Raw genomic sequence first — 13544 nt, forward strand, 5'->3', positions numbered from 1 at the left:
CTGGTCTGGCCGTTCACCTCCACAGTACTCCCCTGCGATAACCACTTTGCCACAAGGATGTAAGAAATGAGCGAGACGACTTCCAGAGGCAACAGAAAAACACCAGGGGATTCCTTGGCGGTCCAGTGGTTAGGACATGATGCTTTCACTGCCAGGGTGCGGGCTCGACCCTTGATCAGGGAACTAAGATCCCACAGGCTCAGGTTCCCTGGCGTGGCTCCTCACTGCCCCTCCCCGCAAAAAAACGCCCCCAAATAAAAACAATAACCCACCAATGACCCTAAGCCACGCCAACTCTCCACGTCCAATGAGTTTAAAACAAAAAAGATCCAACAGCTACAGTTGAGTTGAAGTGAAAGAACCAGAAAACTCATTACAATGCAACAAAAACAAGTTCAAAGTATCAATTCCATGTTTGCCACAAGGAAAAAAAATGTTTGGACAACCCCATCTTGTTAGTCCAACAAAAATTAAAAAAAAGATGCAAACAGAAAGTAAGCAGCATGACACTCGGTGTTCTCATGACAGATGTCTGAGATGAGGGTCACAGTGCTCAGAATCCACTAGCCAAGACAGAGAGTCTGGAGGGTGAGCATAAAGGAAGGACAGATACAGAAACAGTTCTGCATCTGTATCTGAAGAGTAAATGCTTCAGCGAACATGGTAAACAGGCAGCCATTAGCCCCACTTTGGGAATGATTTCTGTGAGATTTCTCACAGGAGTTTCTGCATGTGTCTGCTGCCTGAGACAACGAGTGGGCCTGTCGAGCACGGCGGTACCCAGACTGCCCGGAACCAACAGGCAGAGAGAGGGAAGGACAGGTGGGAAGCCCGCCCCGCAGGGCGGAGCTCAGAAAGGCGAGGAAACGCGCTCTTAGCAACAAGAGCGAGAAATCTTGAGCAGACTGCTTCTCGGAGAGGTGCCAAGAGAAGAGAACGCCTGAGTGTGTGGGAAACCCACCCCCCCACACACAATTAAAAGGGCCGTGTTAACACGTGTACATCAGCACCAACGTCCTAAGACTGTGCACGGGTTCCTGACGTCCTCCCAGGGTTTGAAGGAGAGGGTCCTGAGGGAACAAGCACCGTTAAGTAATTACTAGGCAGAGGGACGCATGTCGGGCGCTGCGCTCACACAGGCATCTCCAAGAGTATTTTCTCAGCCCAGGTCTTTAGGACAGATCTAACCACACAGAGCTGTAGTCACATCCCACATTCTAGACATATTTTATTATTTTAGGTGGTGTGGCAGATAGAAGCCACCATTCCTGTGCTAAATGGAAAAGGAAAACAGGGCCCTCGCCAAAAAACAAACTGAATTTTTTTGCTGACATCAACAGTGTCAGGGGAGAAACAAAGAAATAAACCAGAGACTCGTTGGCTTCTGTTTCATCAGAAACACATAAAGACAGTATCTGCCAATGAGAAAATATTCCTCTTTCTCTGCAAGTCTTCCATGCAAATCAATGTTTCTTTTTCCTTCTTTTGTTTTTTCTTTCTTTTTCTTTTCTTGAATACATACCATCGGGTCTTGTAGCTAGGGAGCACACTTATCAGATCAAGACACATGACAGAAGAGATGAGTGATAAAGGACAAAAATATCCCCAACAATTCCTAGGATATTTGATCCATATGTATCAAATATCTGTGTTAAACCACACAGGATGGGAACGCAAGAGAGTCAGCCATTGCTTCTGAGTCCGCCAGCATCCTCTCACTTAGCTCAGTCCCAAGCTGGGTCAGAACCAGAACTCAAACCCACGTCTTTTATTGTTGTTGTTTAGTCACTAAGTTGTGTCCAACTCTTCGCAACCCCGTGGACTGCAGCACACCAGGCTTCCCTGTCCTTCACTATCTCCTGGACCTTGCCCAAACTCATGTCCTTTGAGTCGGTGATGCCATCCAACCATCTCATCCTCTGTTGCCCCCTTCTCCTCTTGCCCTCAGTCTTTCCCAGCATCAGAGTCTTTTCCAACGGGTCGGCTCTTTTCATCAGGCTCTTTTATCTCATAAAGTCTCTTCATAAAAGCCCCCACAATCGGCCTTTGGCATGTTTACAAAAGCCCTTCCTCCTCCATTAGTTGATTCAAAACAACCCTCTGAGACATACAAGACAGGAACCTGCAAACCCTTCTCACAGATGAGACAGCTGAAGTGAGAGGAGTTCTAGAAGGTCACCCAGCTCTTAAGGAGTGGAACAGATACAGGTTTCTGACTCAGTCTACCTGCTTGTCAAGTAAAAACAAAACCCCCAAAACTGCAGCACTTGATCCCCAGTGAGACTGAGAGAGAAAAGAAAGTTAACAGAAGAGCATAAATCCTACACCTTCCTCTGAACTCTGTGGTTGCATTTTTAGCTCAGAAATACATGGGGGAGGCAGAGGAAATTATTCTCTTCTCATGTAAGGTCTGAATCATACACCCAGTGTTAGGGGTTTTGAAGTTACCCACACCTTCTGCCACAAGCCACTTCTCGGAGCCATGGACACAACTGGGGATGTGAGAACCTGGCTGACACTGCACAGAATGTTAACGGCAGGTGTCAGAAATCCACTTCTGCGGAAATATTTAACCATGTTTTTAAGTGGGGGCTGGGGAGCCCCTTCCATGGGAACAAATTTTCAAAGCAGCATGATGTGGTGAAAACAGAGCTGCTTTTGCAACTGCACCTATGGGCTTCTCCAGCCTGGCTGCTTGCCAGTTGTGTGCTCTTGGGCAGGGAACTGACCTCTTGATTTTAGCTCCCTCATCTGTAAAACAAATAGATTTGACCGGATGATTCCTAGATGGTGAAAAGTGAAGTAGCTCAGTCGTGTCTGACTCTTTGCAACCCCGTGGACTGTAGCCTACCAGGCTCTTCCCTCCATGGGATTCTCCAGGCAAGAATATTGGAGTGGGTTGCCATTTCCTTCTCCAGGGGATCTTCCCAACCCAGGGATCCAACCTGGGTCTCCCGCATTGCAGGCAGACGCTTTAACCTCTTAACCACCAGGGAAGCCCTCCTAGATGGTGCTCAACTCTAAAAATATTCTATCATTTCTGTAAGAGAGATCAGATGGAGGAAGATATGAAGTAGGAGAGAGAGAAAGGAAAAAAACAGAAGTGAGAGCAGAGAAAAAAGAGTGTATGGTGGGAAGTGGGGAGCTGATCCCCTGAGCTGTCTGGGGCCTCCTCCCCTAAGAGGGATCCTACTTTGTGTGGAATCCAATGCCCCCGTGAACCAATAACCAACATAAAACCCAAGGCTGAAAAAGAGGAGATGGGAAATAACTTATCAGTGAACATCAACTATGTACCAGATTTAGAAACCTGAGTTTGTGTCTCAGTTCAGTAACTTTCCACCGTTAAAAAACGGCACTTGTGTGTGCCTTGGTCATTAAAAAGACATACAGGGACTTGCCTGGCAGTCCAGGGGTTAGGACTTCGCCGCCTAAGGCAAGCCATGCAGGCTCAATCCCTGGTCCTGGAACTAAGGTCCTACATTCCTCGCCCCTCCCAAAACAACATAAAACAGAAACAATATTGTAACAAATTCAACAGCTTTTAAAATGGTCCACATTAAAAGAAAAAAAAGAGAGAGAGACACAGAGCTGATGCTCTTGCCTTTGTTTTGCTCAGGAGGAAACCAAGAGTCAAAGGGATTGAGGGGCCTTAAAAAAAAATCATCAGGCCAGTGAGTAGCACAGATAAACTTGGAAAAAGCAATGATCTCATCCGTGCCCTCTCGAATTCTCCTTAGTGTTCCCTTTCTACCTTCTGTACTCATCTATGGATGTCAGAAGAATCCAGCAGAGAACTGGTAACTGACCTCCGGCCCAGAGAACAAGATTAGGAAAGTGGTATGCTGTATAATCAATTGTGATTGTACTCCACCCACCCCGAACTGTGGGCATTGTGTGCAAATAGTCTAACTGAGATAGTGGTACTGGCTTCTTTTGACAACTAAGTCTTCACAAGTCAGCACTGCTCCTGGAAGGAGTTTTGGGCATCCAGTCAACCATGATAGACGGGAATCAATCATGCCAGCACTTTCAGTATCTGGACTGAAACTTTTCTCAGAGCATGATCCATGCAATGTAATTCTGTCACACTAATAAACTCGTCCAGCTTTGGGCCAGAGATATTTATCCAAGCCAATAAAAGGCAGCAGAAAAGCGAGAGAAGAGGTATATAAATACTCATCAGAGATTCTGCTTGAATAAAATAACAGAAATGATTCAGTTACTTAAAATTCAGAAGGGTTATTTATTCAGAGCTGGGAAGAGTACCAAAAGTGTATTTAACTTTCTACATTAGAATTCAACGACTTTTCAATTTCCACTGAAATTTAAAAAGAAACGAGGAAATGCAGGTTTGTCGGTCAGTCCCCTGCTGCTGGGTGTTAATAGCATCGTTCCATTTAAAGTCACCCAGTATACATGTGCTCTAACAGCCGCTGGTGTGTCTAAGAATGAGTGAATGAATACTTGCATTTAGAGAATCACTTTTTCCAAGTAACATATGGTGGTGGAGGTTTAGCTGCTAAGTCATGTCCGACTCCTGCGACCCCATGGACTGTAGCCCAACAGGCTTCTTTGTCTATGGCATTTCCCAGGCAAGAATACAGGAGTGGGTTGCCATTTCCTTGCCCAGGGGATCTTCCCAACATAAAACAACACATTACTTTTTTAAATAACAAAAAGGTTTAGACTATGTCTCTGTGTGTATATATATATATATATATATATATACATGAAAATACCTCATTTTTGGTGGCAGTGTTGGTCAGTAGAAGAGAACAGAGGCTTAGGGTCAGACAGTCTGGGTCTGTAAGATTTTGTCTACGTTAATTCATCTTGATGGACTCAATGACCTCATTTGTAAAACCAGAAATGATATGTACCTCAAGAGGTCACGTAAGCAAGCCCACCACTCAATAAAAGGAAGTGACCAGTCTTAGGGATCTACAAGTCAACAGAAACAGCATTTCTCTACTAATTATGGCTTTTCTCTCTGCTTCAAGTTTTTACAAATCTCTTTATGGTCAATCCCATTACTGTTTATGGGTTGGTTCCCGCCCCCCCACCCCCCCATAGAAAGACAGATATATGCTTATTAACTGAATTAAAAAATTTACAACAGGGTTGGGGACTTGTCTGGTTCTTGATTTCTTAATTATGCCAGACCCTTCTGAGAAGAGGGGCTTCTATCTCGGGGTGGAGACTATGGATCTACAACCAATGTACTGGTTTAGTTTTTCAGGCTGGAAGATGTAGCATAAGTTTAAAAATAGAGGTTTTTTTTTTTTTTTTAAGCAACTTGATTTATTCTGTTCTGAGACACAACTGTATGATGACATGTAGGGAACCCAGCAATCAAGATACACAGTCCTGGCAAACATCAACTCATTCTGCATCACACGTGTGTGTTCCACATTTTGCAGTAGAGCTTAACTACAATCCAATCTGATTTGATCACGCCGTCAAAGTATCTGAGACCCTGCAATTACGGTGTTCCAGGGATTCAATAATGTATCTGACAAATAATCATTTCTTTACTTAATTCACCAAATAGGGGAAAAAGGAGAAACACAAACAAAAGGGTATTGTGACTCCGTAATTTTCAGGTATCTTAGTCAAAACTACACACCTCATTTGTATTTGTATATTAATCCTTCCTTTTTGAAAAAAAAAAAAGGCTTATTTTCACTCTATTTGCAAAAACAACGGAATTAAAATCTTTAAAAAATCCCATCGGAAACTGCTTAAGGTCTATCCAGTGCAATGAAACTGGTGTCTTAGGCACGCTTCATGGATATCCATTATCAATCCTGACTTGTGAATGTAATTATAGGAACACTTAATAAGATCCCTATTTGGCAAATTGAAAGGCTAAATACTTCAAGTGTCTTTCCATTTTCTGTAATACAAATGGTTATCAAAGAGAAAAAAGCCTACTCCCAAAAGGGACCACATGAGGACTTACAGAAAGAGGCAAAAAAGACCCATAAACAAGTTGGGAAAAAATGAAACACATTCACATATGCTCCCTTTACCAATTATTTCCTTAGTTGTCTGTCTTGTTTTAGGTGCTAAGAATAGAAAAAATAAGTAAGCACGCTCCCTGACCTCAAGAAGTCCACAGACAGAAAAGGAAGTGCTCAATAAATCCAACAGAGATACATCTAAATTGGACCAGGGAATTTGCTGTGGAAGCTGATGCCACAACCAATGCTTAAAGGCTAGAAAAAAGACACATCCCTTCCCCTCTTTGTCTCTAACTAGGGCTCACCCTCCATGGCTCTTTGCTCTGCCTTGTCCCAGAGGTGCTGAGATGTATTGCATGGAACCTGTGTAGGATCGCATTAGTGTATCGAGGATTTGAGATGCTGCAAAAGCCAGGTAGGGTAGATTAAATAAGAAAAAAATATTCTGCCCTGTGTACATCAACCATGGCATTCAAGCTAAAATATCGAAACCAATTACTGATCTGGTAGAAGAGTTACCCATCAGAGTATGGACCCTCTTGGGGAAATTAGATTTGGTGGGAAAAAAGCCCATGCATCCTACTCTCATGAAAATCACACAAATAACAATTTGAAGAAACAGAGAGGAGAGGGGTAACGATGATACAGGCTAGAAACCAAAGGACCACAAAGACAAATGCGTACCAGAGCCAAGGTAATAATGTTAATGAGAGAAGCAAGTTTGGTTAGTTTTACACGGAGGGGGCATGACTATGGCAAACCAGTAACATTTGCCATTAAAAAAAAAAAAAAAAAGCAGCCACTAATTAAGCAGCTTTAGCTGGCTTTTGCCATATGAGAGAGTTCAGTATTATAGGATTCTCTGGTTTTTCAAAACAAGCCAGAAATCCAATACTTATGTGAAATTTCCCGACACTTAAAAGTTAGCAACTAAGTCAAATTTGGTGGAAACACAAAACATCTGTGGGCTGGACGCGGCAAGAGGGCCACCAGTTCATGAGCTCTGCGGTAACTACAGTCGGTGAGAAGACGACCACACCCAGGCAGGCTGGATGGTAGAGACCTCTGTGCGGAGAACGTGGAGCCTGGGATTAGCTTTAAAGGATGCAGACGCTGGAGAGGAGTTGAGAGGCCGTGTCAAGGCAAGGAGGTGTAGGGACAGTGCTTGAGGACACTGGCCTGCTAAGGACAGACAGTCCTGGGGGCGACCGGGCACAGGAGGAACAGTCGGACGGCAAGGCCCTTAAAACCAGGCCGAGGAATTCAGACCTACTCTGGTGGGCCAAGCAGAATTACTGTCAGTAGCTGCCTCAACAGAAGAGCGTGATAAACTCCCACAAAGACAAAAGGCCTTAAAAAAATGGTGTCACGTCTCAGGAGAAACCCATGTTTGGACAAAAAGCAAAAGTTTTCACGAACACATTAGTGTTAGGAGCTTCAGGTTAGGCAATCAGAGACTCGAGTGATGTAGGAAGTCCCCAGAAACCGCAGAGCACTGGTCTGGACAGCCCCGAGGGATGACTATTTCACTGGCTGTATCGACAGCAACCTCGTGGAGGATCGAGTGTGACCAGGATGGCTCTGTTAGACCCACCTCCATCACATCCTCCCTAATTCCCAGTTCACTGACATGGAAGGCAGAGGGTCTCATGGACAGGATCCCTCCCCAGAAAAAGACTGTAGTGGCCAGTTGTATGTGCAGTGTTTCTTAAGAGTTCTTAAGAGTTTGGGGGCCCTAAAGAATGTCTTTAAAAAAACATGTTTTTTGTTTTTTTTTTCCCTTCAGAACCGTAGTGATCATAATCCAAGATCTCAAAACACTGGAGCAGTGAGAGTAGACGAAGGAAAATTGGGCAAATAAGCATCCCAAAATAGCCAGACCCCCCAAAACTGTATCTATATTGGATTCAACTGATCATACAGTAATTCAGTCCACCGGGCATGAGGCTCAACTGAAGGCCAGAAAGACAGAAACGGGAGCCAGATTTTCAGTAAAGGTGATGGGGAGCCCAAGAAAGATGTTAGGTAAGATGACCTGTATTTTATATTATTGTTGTTGTTCAGTCGCTAAATCGTGTCTGACTCTGCAACCCTATGGGCTGCAGCAGACCAGTCTCTTCTGTCATTCACTATCTCCTGGAGTTTGCTCAAAAATTCAAGTCCACTGAGTTGGTGATGCTGTCTAATCATCTCATCCTCTGTCATCCCCTTCTCCTTTTGCCTTCAATCTTTCACAGGATCAGGGTCTTTTCCAATGAGTCAGCCTTTCGCAGCAGGTGGCTAAAGTTATCTTATGTATTTTAAGAACAGCAATAAACTGGAGGGGACGAGCCAAGGTGTAGCTAGGATCTATGAAGATAAGCGTCACCTCTAGACAAGATGAACGACTTCCTTTGGTTATGTCTGGGAACCAGTGACAATGAACCATGGCGACCCCATGAAGACTGAGAATTAAGTTGTGGTCCTGGGAGGGAAGTAGGGAGGGAGGGAGGGATAATGGAGCAATGTAGTTTATGTATCTCAGCAACCACTGGCCGTGCATGACCGCTCTGCAAGGGATAAGGCATCGTTCCTGGTGTCCCCTCCCCCGATACAGAAGATGTTACCTCCTAGAAGGTACTGAAACTGATCAATCCTTTCTCCTCCCTTTACCCACCTGTCCTGTGCAGGGGGCTGCCCACGAAGACTGGTCCTAATGCCTGTGAAAGAGGAATGGGAAAACCTCCCATCCCACACTCTACTCATGACCCATCAAAGTACAGACCAGTCTCTAACAGTGATGGTCCTAGTGGTTCCTTAACAGCTGAGCCATCCTTGACTATAAGATTTGGAGGGGGTTACTTCAGGGAACACGAGATCGAAAAGAAAAGGAGGGTTTGGCAATCCATACTCACTTTCCGACAGGAAGCAAGATGGGAAAGGATTAGCAGAATAAAAACTAGGACATACCATTAACGACACTGAATAGCCTACCCTCCTCATGCAACTTTCAGAAACACACACAAGGAGACAGAATACTCACAGTTTTGAACCATTAAGTCTTAAAAAACAAAACAAAACAAAATCCTGTTTCAGTGCCACCACTAGCCAGGACAGACTTTCATGAATGAAGAGAATTTTATGTACGCTGGCCCAAACAAAATGATCTTATCATTAGAATCATGTCTGGTGGTCTAAATAAGATGAAGGAAAATGTAATTATAATCATATCTGCCTATTCGAGAGTCACCTTCTAAAAAAAAATTTTTGTTTTAGTTGCTGAATCAGAAACAGTCATCGTGTGTGTAGCAGCGAAAATACCCAGCCAATCGCAACCCTGACATCCGTGGCCAACTAAACAGACACAACAGGTTGGCTTTGTTTTTCTGAAAGTTCTGGGAAGGGGTCCATGATTAGTGTCACTCTGGCATTCAAATACAGTTGGAATAAAGCTGATAGCAGTTTTTGTGTTCCATAGGCAATAGCCAGACTTTCTTTAAAAACATGAAATGTTTATGTGGATCACAGTGGAAGGCTTGCTTCCTTTAGTCTCTGCTGTAACTTTATGATGTTTTTCAGCCGTACAGTGATCCATATATTGACTAGAAATAAACAAAAACAAAACAGGCAGTCAAGGCCTTAGAGGCACAGATGTAATAATGAACTCAATAACTACTGGAAATCAGAAGATAACTGCTTGCTAATGACAGGATTCTGAAAATTCTGCTCTTTGTAGCCACCATTTCTGAGGACCTACTGTGTGCCAAGCACGGACCTGGCAGGCGACGTGTGTTACCTCTCTGAATGCTCATGAGAAATCTGCCGGGTCAATTACCATCTTGATTTTCCAGAGGAGAAAAATAAACTCAGAGAAGCACAGGTCTCACGTATCAAAGGGCAGAGCAAGCTCCTGAAACCAGGACACCCGAGGTACAGCACCCTACCTGTCCTAGGACACTAACCGTGAGCTTTTGTGAAAATGGTTTTGTTCTTTTTTTTCTATAAACTGAGGTACAGTTGAGTGAAAATGGGACAGTAATCAAAAGTTACTACAAAGCGGTTGACAAAGCTATTCTCAATTAACTAAAAACAAAGCTGGCTGAGGTTTCATTTCTCTGATGTCTATCTCATCGTGTGTGTGAGATTCTATTTCTGGTCACAGGCCAAGCCCATCACTTTTGTTTCATATTAAAAAAAAAAAAGTAGCGTTCACAAAATCTGGGAGTCACGGCAGGCAACTCTTTCATGTACTGATGGTGTCTGGAGGCCAGAATTCCTGAGGTTTTAATCCTGCTTGAACAAGACACTTATCGCTGCATGCTGCGTTTCCTTCCTCAGGAAAATGAAGCTTGCTGTGCAGACTTCAGTCAAAGCCCGCAGAGCATGAAGAAGGCTTGCTTGATACACAGTAAGTATGTGCACAGGTCAGCTTCTGGCACCTTCAGGCTCCTATTTACACGTGGACTGAGCAGGTGATCGCATTGACAGCATCAGACTTCCCGAGCTTGAAAACCTGCTGAGAGCTATCTAAGCAAATGCACAAATGAGCAGACAGCCTTAATGGCTGTGTCCTCACTGTCATGAAACAACAGGGAAGCAAAAGTCCGTGCCCTTGGGGAACGTTAACTCTGGCACCAATGAAGGAGCAAGATGAGAGACTGACAGAGGGAAGACACAGCTCAGGAGAGCGTGGGCCTTCAAGCTGAAGGCATGGGTGACAGAGGAGGAAGGGCTGTGGGAAGTGGGGCGGGGAGAGGGTGCAGCGTGAGCCTGGAGGGAGCCCCTGAAGGGCGCTGCTCGGAGAAGGGCCGCGAGTGTGTTCCTGGTGAGGGGACCCCAAGGAACCCAACAGAAACAGAGACGAGTGCAGCCTGAGGGACATCAGAGGCTAATGAGCAGAATTATTTGATTCCAACTGAACAAAGCTCAATTGCATAGGCACTCAGAGGTCAGGGACTGACCCATAGATCTTTCCTTGTCTATTTCTTGCCTGAGGCCTAGTGCTTGGCAGGGAAATACTGGCTGGTGGATGGAAGTATAGAGGGATGGAACGACCAGTTGAAGGATGCTGGGGAATAATCGACAATATGGGGCTGGTGAGGGCACTTCCGATGAGCAGGAGCTTGAACAGACAGAATGAGTGCCAGTGGAGAGGGTGACATAAACCCACTCATTCGGGCATACCCTTTGATGAATCTTATCTAATCCGTCCGTCCACCCATCTGTCTGCATATCTGTCTTTGAGAAGGGAGGCCAAATGATTTGGCGGGGAGGGCTCGCTGGGCTAATTCTCCCACCCCAGGGGAAACAGTTTGATGGAGATATAAACTCTGAGGACCAGAGACTGGAAGCCCAGATCTGTGGGCAAATCTCACCATCCAGAGGGCTCCATTGACGCTAAATGGCTCTCCTGCTAATTAATGCAAATATAGTAAATTTACCTCCTCAACCAAGCTGGAAACTGTTTGAGACATTTTATCAGTGGCTTTTTTTCTGATTAAACTTGGACTTTTCATCTATTTTTAATCTTTCTGGTTGTAGTATCTGACCTCAAGAGCACCATTCCTTACCTTGGTTCCCCAGAACTGACTCCTCAGAAATAATGCCCTTCTTTTGCAACAGCTGCTGTAGAAAAGCACCCCTCATTTATTATTATTTTATTATTTTATAATAATAAATAATAATAAAATATATAATACATAAATAATAAATAAATAATATTAAATAATTAAATAAAAGGGGATGTTTTTAAGAGGACACAGAGCCCCTCTGCCAGGTCTGACCTCCCTGCCCATGCTTAACAGGAAACACTTTGCCTGCAGCTGCAGTCTCCTGTAGCCCTATACTTACCAGCTCAGCCGGCTCTTACAAACTGGGCACCCTGACGTTCTGAAGTCTGCTCTGTGCGTCAAACAAACAGATATGCATTAACCACCTTCATCTAGAGATCCCAGGTTGCCCTTTCAACCCAGGTTTTTTAGGATTTCATGGGACAGCTGAGGAAGCCTTGCTGGAAACAGGAGTTTGCCTGAGTCTGGGCTAGGGGAGGCCCTTGTATAGCCTCATCCTCTACAGGGTGTGTGCCTGATTTCATAAAGAACCCCCTAACTCTTTCCAGACATTCCTCATTCCAATGGTGGTCCTTTCTCCCAGGCTACAAGACTTTTCAATCCCAAACCCCTTGCTGGTCTGTGCCTTGGGACAATTTCCTTGCAGGTGCTTTGAACCACAAAACTTTCATATGCACACACAGGACGCTACTTCTTCCTTTCCTTGTACCAGGAAGACATGATCAATTTTAGTGGAATCAAATACACAGAGCTTCCCAGGTGGCTCAGTGGTAAAGAATCCGCCTGCCAATACAGGAGACACAAGAGACGTGGGTTTGATCCCTAGGTCGGGAAGATCCCCCAAAGGCAGAAATGGCAACCCTCTCCAGTATTCCTGCCTGGAAAATCCCACCGACAGAGGAACCTCGTAGTCTATAGTCCATGGGGCCGCTAAAGAGCTGGATATGATAAAGCGGGTGCGCGCACACACATGAAATACACTATTCTTCCTTTGCTGTGATGCGCTTCTAGGCTGGTGACATCTGGCCTGGGGTCAAGGGAAGACTACAAGGGCTCCCGACACATTCAAGGCATCCTTCTACAGAAGACCTGCACAAGTAGGAGCCACTTATCTTCTAAAACCAGTGAACGCTTTGCAGGCTGAGGAAGAGAAAAGAAGAGTTGCCAAGCTACCATTTCAGGAATCCAGTTATCCTGACTTTTCCCATGGGGCTGGCTTCTGCCGCAACTAAAAATGAACCTCGGGTTCTTGGATATATTCACATACCCTTCCAGCCAAAAAAACGAGGCAGACTGGTATGTAAGTGGAAACATTACAGAGTGCTCTTAGAATGTGAATATCAAATTCTCCTATTGAAAAAACTCAAGAGATGAAACCAGGATTGACACTCAAAGACAAATTCTGGAGGCAGAAATAGACAATTGCTAGTGTATATATTCCAAGTGGATGAATTTCAGAAAAAATAATTTCCTAAGACCTCAGCCAACAGTTTCTGGTTCGTCGGCTCCCTCGTGCCTGCGCCCATCCCCACTGAGGGGCTGACTATCCTCATTAAGAGAAAAGGGCTGCAGACAGTCACCTTCTGCCACTTCCCCTCGATGTCCTCGAGAAAGAAAAACGGAAGACGTGAGATGGTAATGCCCACGGGGCAAAAATGCTGATTAGCTTCCAGTTGCCCTCAGGCTCCCAGGGATTACAGAGATGAGGGGAGGAGGGAGCAGAAAGAGGGGAGAAAGGGGAGGTAAGGCTGACAAATGAGACATAGACAGTGGAGGAATAAATAAATAAATGCTGTGAATCAGTGGCGTGAACAAATGAGTATGTTGCATACACTCTGAAAAAGCAGTCAGAGCCTCCTCCCACCATTTAGTTATTAGGAGGTAAAATTCACCCCGACTTGTATCTTCAGACATGAGTTAATTCATTAGATCCCAAGGCACTATAGTCAGAGTCCCCCAAACGGTGGAAAAGCCTGGTAAATCCTGAACTTCCCAGAATCACTTGTTACATTCCACTGCTTACAAGAGG

At 44.7% G+C, this 13544-nt stretch overlaps 1 protein-coding gene across 10 annotated transcripts in view; it reads right to left on the reverse strand.

Annotated features, from left to right (window-relative positions):
* ASAP1 (ArfGAP with SH3 domain, ankyrin repeat and PH domain 1) overlaps positions 1–13544 on the reverse strand; it is a 342709-nt gene that overhangs the window by 182556 nt on the left and 146609 nt on the right. The window contains exon 1 of one of the 10 annotated variants that reach the window (XM_086337367.1): positions 1–13544. This exon is cut by the window's right edge and continues 38782 nt beyond it. The exons of the other annotated variants lie outside the window; for them this stretch is intronic. The gene's annotated coding sequence lies outside the window, so the exon portion shown is untranslated. 10 annotated transcript variants of the gene reach the window in all.

This window comes from Bos grunniens, chromosome 14 (assembly GCF_055505025.1).
Source record: "Bos grunniens cultivar Pamir isolate PY7600 chromosome 14, Bosgru_T2T1.0, whole genome shotgun sequence".
Classification (NCBI taxonomy): domain Eukaryota; kingdom Metazoa; phylum Chordata; class Mammalia; order Artiodactyla; family Bovidae; genus Bos; species Bos grunniens.